General features: G+C 37.0%; 1 protein-coding gene across 4 annotated transcripts in view; it reads right to left on the minus strand.

Annotated features, from left to right (window-relative positions):
- The window catches only part of LOC100160569 (homeotic protein ultrabithorax), a 271,573-nt gene that overhangs the window by 217,401 nt on the left and 45,257 nt on the right, over positions 1-8,915 (minus strand). The gene's annotated exons all lie outside the window — the stretch shown is intronic.

The raw sequence follows: 8,915 nt of genomic DNA on the forward strand, positions 1-8,915 counted from the left end.
GTGTGAGTACGCGTTTCCCTCTCTCAAGGTTTCTTTTACTTATTTTCGTTTTTTTTTTTTTTATTAAATGTCACGGGCTATAAAACGTAATAAATCAACGGCCGATGTGACAACGGTTATAACGTATTGCCGTGGAAACACACAAGTACACCAACTCTAACATACATATATATACACTCACATATTATATATGTTATATACCTATACATGCATACATACATACATAAAATATATAAACATAATATATATCCTCTTTACTTATATATTATATATGAACAGTATAGGCGACCAAATTTATATGTTTTACGTACACATTATGTACGGCGTGGAAGTATAAGCGCGGATATCGTGGTAGGTACCTATATGTGTGCATTATAGTAAGCCCGCAGGTGGATGTGGGGAACAGGCACGAGAAAAGGACATAATTCAATGGTAAAATTTGTTCTTTTTTCTTTTTTTTTTAATAAATGTAAAATTATTCTCCACGTTCTATACCAAGTAGCCAGTGCCCACGTGCGAAGACATATATATTCGTGTACACGTATTTTATCCTATTCCTATATAATAATATGACACATACTATAGGTACGTATATATTATTCGTATTATAATATAGTATTATACATAATATATACACATACATTATGCGTATATTTCAAAGTCGACATTCTCGATGTCTAACCGCGTTTGTGATATTATTATATGCCTCACCCGAACGGTAACACATTTGCAAAGCCGTTGAAACAATTTTATTTGAATAACATTCCTATTCTTTTTTTTTCTTGTAAGTATATATTATATAGGTACACAGAACGTTAACGTTAAAAACACTTGTATACACTACCAACTACGACTCTTGTATAATACGTTTGATATTATTTTTTTTACACATTTTTGATACCCATTTATATGTACTGGTAGATATAATATAGTATATAGTTATAGTAAACGCAAATGCCTTTGAGACCCTAGAGTCACGCCCACCAGGTTTAAAAATACTTTCTTATATAGACAATAGTTATTATATACGCTTGCAGTAAAAGCAGAACTGTTTTCCCTCAGTTCATATTCAAAGGGGGTCGTAGAATTAACATTAGGAATGATTGGTCATCTATTGAGGCATACTTGTGGGATAAATCGATTTATCTTTGCAGCGGTAACATATAATAATAATTAATAATATAATATATGTACCTTCCTATACCTACCCAAAATTCTGAAAACATAATATTCGGTTATGCGCTCGGCTAACCATATAGATACTAACTATATACTTACACGATATATATTATATTTTATATGCTATTATGTGAAACGTGCTAACAATTTTTATACTTTTGGGGTTTTTTGTTTTTTTGTTTCAAAAACACTAAAACAACATGAAATATACGGCCCACCTATCATTTTTCGGTAGGATATATTACATAAGACCACGCGCGCGCGTTGATATGTAGCGGACCCGAAAATAGGATGTATATAGGTCCTAAATGTGCGTGTGAGCTCGTATATATATATCACGTCGCGGTCTAATCCAGAATACGTGTTAAGTGCGTGGTTTACGATCCGGTTGAAAGGGGGTGCTTTCTCCCCTATTCCACATATATACACCTATACGTACACGCACACGCACAAATACAAATAACTATATTATACGTTATTTATATGTGTATGTGTGTGTGTGTTATGCCCGCACGTATATTATTATATCACTATATATTATGACGTGTATAATTTAGGATTCCGGAGGACTTTGCTGCCGCAGGACCGCCACGCGTGAGAAGGATGCGCAAGGACGTAAGATCGAGAGCGCGACGCACGCCGTGGCCAGGACCAGCGCGCCTATACACGTGCAGGGGGACGAGGGACCTGCGCAGGCAGCCGGATCCAATAACGCGGTCGTTATTTACGATCAAATTGCTCAATTCTTCAATTTCGGGATCCCGCAGGAGCGGCTTACGTGGGAGCTCACGCACGCACCCCGGGGCCGTCCGCGCCGGGGGACCAGTAAAACACATATACAAAATACGCTCGCACGCGGTCCCGGTGCACTGTTGCTGCAGCACCGTTGCAGCGAGCCTGCAGACCGAGCGAGCGGGAGACAGGAAGACGGTTGTAATCTTCCTGGCCCATAAATCCGGTATATAAACGCACATTAATACCGGTTACTATACATAGGTACTTTATTATAGACACCATATTATATAGGTATATATACTATGTATTTGATATCATATAGAAGCAGCGCAGCTTCCTGTTTATATATTTTTTTACGTCCCGTGTGAAGCCTTTTAGTCATATGGTCGCGTGCAGTGGTTTGCCTTTATATATAGTTTTTTTTTATCATATTATATTATGTATATGCATTTTTGTCTTAAATTTTTTTTAAAAATCTACGCAATCGTCAACCCGTCACGTGTGTTACGAATCCTATGCATACACCGATCCTGCACGTTATTTTCTCACAAAATGTGTGCGCGTTTATTTATATATATATATAATATTAAATATATACCTATATCGTGTACCGCCATCGCGATGGAACATTATTACTATACACATATACGTACTGGAGAACTCGGTGGAAAAAACACTGCACCATGCCGAGAGAGTAAAAACGAGAAGAATATTAATAACACGACCGACAAAAAATACACGTTCATTTTAACGCACATTAAAAAGAGTAAAAACTTTAAACAAAAAATACTAATAATATAATGATGATATTATTATGATGTCCGCCGTGATATTACACGCATGCGATCTATGTATAATTATAAATTTAACCGAGATCTTACCTATATAATGTCATCATTTGTTGCCGGGTTTTAAGTGTATACTTAAATATATTTTTTAAGCATTGCAGGATACTAGGTATAATTATTCTATTTCGTCTTGTTTACGTTCCCATATTGAATAAACTATTATAATATTATATACCTAAGACAATAATTATTGTTATTAGACATATTATATATTATGCGTGCGCCCGTACTGCCGAGGCGTATGGTCAACCAGCTACGGCTGTATAATTATTATTTATTACCACGAATCGTCAAAGAGCTATCGCCGTTTAAAAGTCGATGTAAATAGTTATAACTACACGAATATAATGTACCTACTGCAGGAAATAATTACAATGGATTTTTTTTTTAAATTATGCATAATAATATATTATTCTTTGGGAACCCTTCGTATATTTTGAAGTGGGTGCCGCGTAACGCGTGCAGCAGTACATCTATAATCATTTCGGGATAACCGATTGAAAACGTTTTCGTATTTTTCAGTCGTGACCACCTGTATACAAATCACACACATGATATCATTTATAATATTGTATATTTGTTTATTTGTATTCGACGTGCGGACGACGAAAACTACGATTTTTGTGTTCCGCTCAAGTGAGGTCGACCGGCCACCCGCCGTAGATGTATAATATTATAATATATGTATAATATACCACACCACAATGACTGCTATAAAAATATAATGTATGGGCACAGACGAAACTGCAGCTATCTAACACAATGTACCTACTTCAAACTCGTCACGATTGTATTCTGTATTAGATAATATAACATTTGTTGTGGGATTCAACTTTATATTTTATAGTCAAGCGACCAAACCCTCGAAATTTGTCGTCAAAACTCGAGTGTATATTATTTACTGTTTAAGTACCTAAATATAGGTACCATACGTACGTATATTATTCAATGTCTTTAATTAAATTAATAGACGCCGAGCGTATAATATTGCAGCGATCGTAATGGTTTTCAATATTATTCTTAAGCATGTTGATGCGGGAAATTGGACGATATTAGTACATTATTGGTACGTGCAAATTTAAATTTTTGAAGACTGACAGTTTTGAGCGCTGATTTAAAATTATACGTCTTCATAAAAAGATAATATTATTTAAGATATTATATTTGAGATAATTTAATAGTATACTATAAGCCTATACTTATGCGTATATATAGGTATCTACACACATAATAATATTATCTTGTTATTGTTTTCGTTGTTGTTGTTGGTGTTGTTGGTGTTGTGGTTGTTGTTGTTTTACCTATAGTATACTATGTAGTGTGTACACAGTGGTCGTATATAGTCAGCACGTGAATCGAACGCGCGCGTGGTTGACAGAGTTATGCGACAGACTATTCCCTTTCCCATTCGAAAACACGCGCACTGCACCCGCACACAACAATAGGCGTGCAACCCTTCTCCCCCGGCGCCTTGGCGTGTATTATGTAAAATAAATCCGCCGACCACGCCGATATAATATGCCATACACAACGCGCTTCGGATAGTGCAACGCAGTATAACATATTATTATATCGTATAGGTATATATTATCCACCAGCACGAACGTCTTTATTTTTCATCTCCTCCAACTCCAGAAATAACTGTATACACACATAGTAATATATATATATAAGGTACTGCAACAGCGGAGAGTACATACAACGCGAGTTGTTTTTACTTCCCCCGTCCTCGTCTCACATATAGGTACATATTATATACACAGTATAAATTATTATAATAATAATACAATATATTGTGTATACGCGAAACGTCGTGCGGTCATGATATAATAATATAAAGTAGACTTATAGACGCATCGCGGGTCGCCGGCAATTCATCTTAGCTACACAATTTTAAAACGCTGTATAAAGTATATAAATGAAGGGTACAGAGGAAAAACGATATAATGGTCAATTTCTGTAAATATTTCGGGACGGCGAAAACAAAGTTTAAGTGGCCTTCTTCTCATTTAATAATTAAACAAAAGAGACGGTTATTATAATAATGTAAACTATTATTTTGGTAAAATTGAGTAATTTTTAAAAGTAATTGAAATAAATTAAAAACTGTAATGATTATTATGAATAAAGAAAATATATCAAAACAAAAAGAAAAATAAAGAGAATTAATATTAGATAATATTGAAATAATGATAACGGCAATCGTATATCTTCGCTACTGCACATGTGCCCTGTGCTTCATGAATCGCTACCTGCAATGTATGGTGTGAACCACACGTTCCGTCTATATAGGTATAAGGTCTGTGGTACAACATGTAATATTATAATAATATATTATACCTACTTACGATAATAATATGTATCAATAAACACGAATAACACCACCGCCGATATCGCCGAAAAACGGCAGCGGACACGGCGGCAACGGACACGGCGGCGGCGGACCACGACGACGACGACGGTGCAGTCGTCGTACATTATTATTATTATTATTTTGTTTTGGTGGATAAAAAAAAAAAAGGTCTCCGTTCGGCCATGATGGAATATATGCAGTCGCGCGCAGCCGGGGACCCGCGTTGTGCCGCCAGATGGCGAGGCCATTTTGATTTATGGCCGGCTTTATCGTCATGGCATCCTCTCTCCCCGCTCCTGCCGGCCCCGTCACCCGCGACTATTTTTTTATATTCATTTAAAAGGCGATATAATTGTGTGTGTGCGCGCGCGCGCGTGTACTTATATATGTATTATATACATGCGTGCAACGTTATGTGTACATAGGTAGGTATATACCACGCCGTGCAGTCTTATACCGCAGGGTCATAATACGTATAATATATTATGGTCTGATGCGTAAACCGTGTTTTATTGCGTGTCTCCGCGTATCACACAATATGTTTATATACGCGTTTACTACCATGAAAAAAAAAAAAAATAATAATAATAATCGTCTGTCCATAGGTACCTGCACCACCACCACCACCATCGTCGCAGTTAGGTTATAGGTGTATATAGGTAATATAAATACTTATACAGGTGTATGCGCTGCGATATCAACGGGCGATTATTAAAAAGAGATTATAATATATTATATATTCGACGACAATAACGGCCGCGGGAATGGTTTACGACCAGCCGCACGACGTAATAATGAATAATAAAAATGCAATTAACTACTACATAGGTACCTACTACTACTATATATATATATATATATAGAATATATGTTACATAATATGACGCGTGTATATACCTCCGCCCCACAGTTATAGTAGCACTTTTCATGTGTGTGTATTTATGTGTGAATAGGAGTACCTATATATGAATATATATTACGGCCATTTACAGGTATACCCACCCCCCACCTGCGGTAGGTACTAAAGTAAACACTCCGTGGTCACGAGCACACACATTACGAGGCCCGATTTACGGGATTAGTGTTTAGGGTTTTTTTTTTCATATTCCTCTTAATATCCCATAACAACGAAGTGAGAAGACTACCCCCCTTACCTATATATAGCTCCTGACCGAATATAGGTATAATATACGTTCACTATATAGTTATATTTGTATAATAATATGTAGGAACACCGTCTTACGCGTTTTATTGGGTCACGAAATGAATAAATTGCTATGGCCACGATAAATTAAACATATATTTATACAATATGTATATTATATTATTATAAAGGTATACCAATTTGCGTGTTAATACTGAATTGAAAATTATTACCCTTAAAAATATATTTTTATATAGATTACCGTTGCAGACGGATGTATATTAATAGCCGTGGAGTGTGTTCATTTATATGAACGACATGCGCGATAGGTAGGCATAATATACAGGTATGATATGGTAATGAATATTTTTTAAGTCCATTTTCTCGCACAATTGTTGTTCGTACTGTATATTTTAACCGAGTACCTAATTCAGTTGTTACGTACATGGAGGCCCGAGACACGTGTTTCGAGATTCGCTTTATCTATGTATATAAGGTAAGACCGAATGAGAATAACAATTAAATAAATAAAAAAAACTAGTTTTGCTCCGTCGGCCACGTGTTACCAATAAGAAACAATAAACAGCCAGTGCATTTTTCAATACGCTTGTAATCATCGATAAAACAGGTTAAACAATGGTTCCTTTCGACTGGTCGCCGACGACGAGCGTTGCTGCAGATGTAACTACTTTATAATAATAATAATAATATATAATTGGAAAGCCATTCGCTGGTCTAAATATTTAATTTTCTAACCGGTTTTCCGGATTTCGTACAGTTATCTCCTATACAGCGTCCGGGTGTGAGGTGACTTGGGATATTTGATTTTCTGAGGAGCTTAAGTCAAATACAATTTTTAAGCATTATATTCTTATTTATTATAATGACCCGAGTGTTGCGTGGTATAGCAATTATAACTAACTTGGCCAAACAATAAACATAAATAGTTAAACAGAATACTGAGATGCTTAATCGATACATTTGGGGGAGCACCCTTTCGCCCCCCTCCAATCACAGTATGTGGAAATAATATTTATTATTATTATAGATCACGCCGCCGAGCACGCTGTGACGTGTCGATCAGATCGAACGATTCTTACACGACGGAAAACACATTGTCAACAATATCGAAACGAAATTGATTGGGAAAAAAAAGTAGCAAACGAATGCCAAACCTATGCCGGGCTATCGCGTCCGACTGCACCGCGATGATAATATCCGCGGGTACATGTTCGTACTATTGCCTATACAACGCGCCGTCGTCGCGACAGTATAACCATCATGATAATAATAATAATAATAACGACGACGACAATGATAATAACATAACGATGAGAATAATGATAACATTAGATACCGGTCTGGGCGGCGGCGGTGGTGTAAGCGACACAATATATCGTGTTTTATTGCTTACTTCCGAGCGAGGACGAATACAAACGAAAACAAATAAATAAATAAATAGTAATAAAATGAACCTCTTGACGACGAAAACGAGTTGCGTGTTTTCCCGTTTGTCGGTCGTTGTACACGGGAAACGATCGGACGGGAAAAATAATAATAACAATAATGAAAATAAAAATAAAATGAAACGACAACTCTCGACGTTATCGGTCGTTCCGTTTTCCACATTCATTCGTCCCCCTCCCCACCCGCGACCACTGTGACAAGACCTCCGAGAGACGCGCCATCTGCACCGACCCGTTCCGTCGTCACTGATCGGTCGTCCACCAGATGGCGGCACCGGGTCGGCTCTCGGCTCTCGTCGTCCGCACACTTTGCAGGCAAGCGTCGGACGCGGATGACATCCCTACTAATATTATGAGTAAAACACATCATCATAATATACGAACGAAATAAAAAACAGCGAACACCCGAACGACATACGTCATTGATTTACGACGATTTTTCGTCCGTCTCGTCACCGAATTTTACATCTTACCGATAACAAGTATTATTATTTATTACTTATATTAGTGTTATATGATATTATTATCGTATCATACGCGATCGCCGAAGATCTTTCGGACGACTTCATTCGAGCTAGGGCCAGAGATGAGAGGGCCACATATGCGAGACCACGATAGCTACGAATACTGCGAGACAGAAATCAGAAATATATTATTTTATATTACGTCCAAACGATGATTTCGGCTCACTCGCGTGCACGCGGATCGCCCAGGGGTTTACCTGATCCCCCTCCCCCATACCTCATAATCCAACCGACAACATTGCCGAAGCTGCCGCGCGGCGATCATCCGATTAATTCCGTCATTAAAATAATAACCGGCCCGCGGTCTCTACCAATTCGTTTGTGCACACCGTGTATGCATATTACCTATGTGTACTAAACATCGAAATATAGCGACTGGTTTTTATATCGTCTCAGAAGTCGACTTGAATTATATTATTAGATTCTATACCCATGTAAACCGTATCATTATTGTATATTTTTTTCCTCCTTTTTTTCCTCCAATTTTTACGCGCACGACGATCACGACCTGCCTCGTTTTATACGACAAACCGTTTACAATATAATATACACAGATATAATATTAAACGCGTGAAAATTATTCGATAATAGAATTATTTCTGAAGTAAAACAAAAAAAAAAAACGAAACATCAATAAACATATGTTTAATATAGGTATAACTACAG

The sequence above is a fragment of the Acyrthosiphon pisum genome, chromosome A1 (genome assembly GCF_005508785.2).
Source record: "Acyrthosiphon pisum isolate AL4f chromosome A1, pea_aphid_22Mar2018_4r6ur, whole genome shotgun sequence".
NCBI lineage: Eukaryota > Metazoa > Arthropoda > Insecta > Hemiptera > Aphididae > Acyrthosiphon > Acyrthosiphon pisum.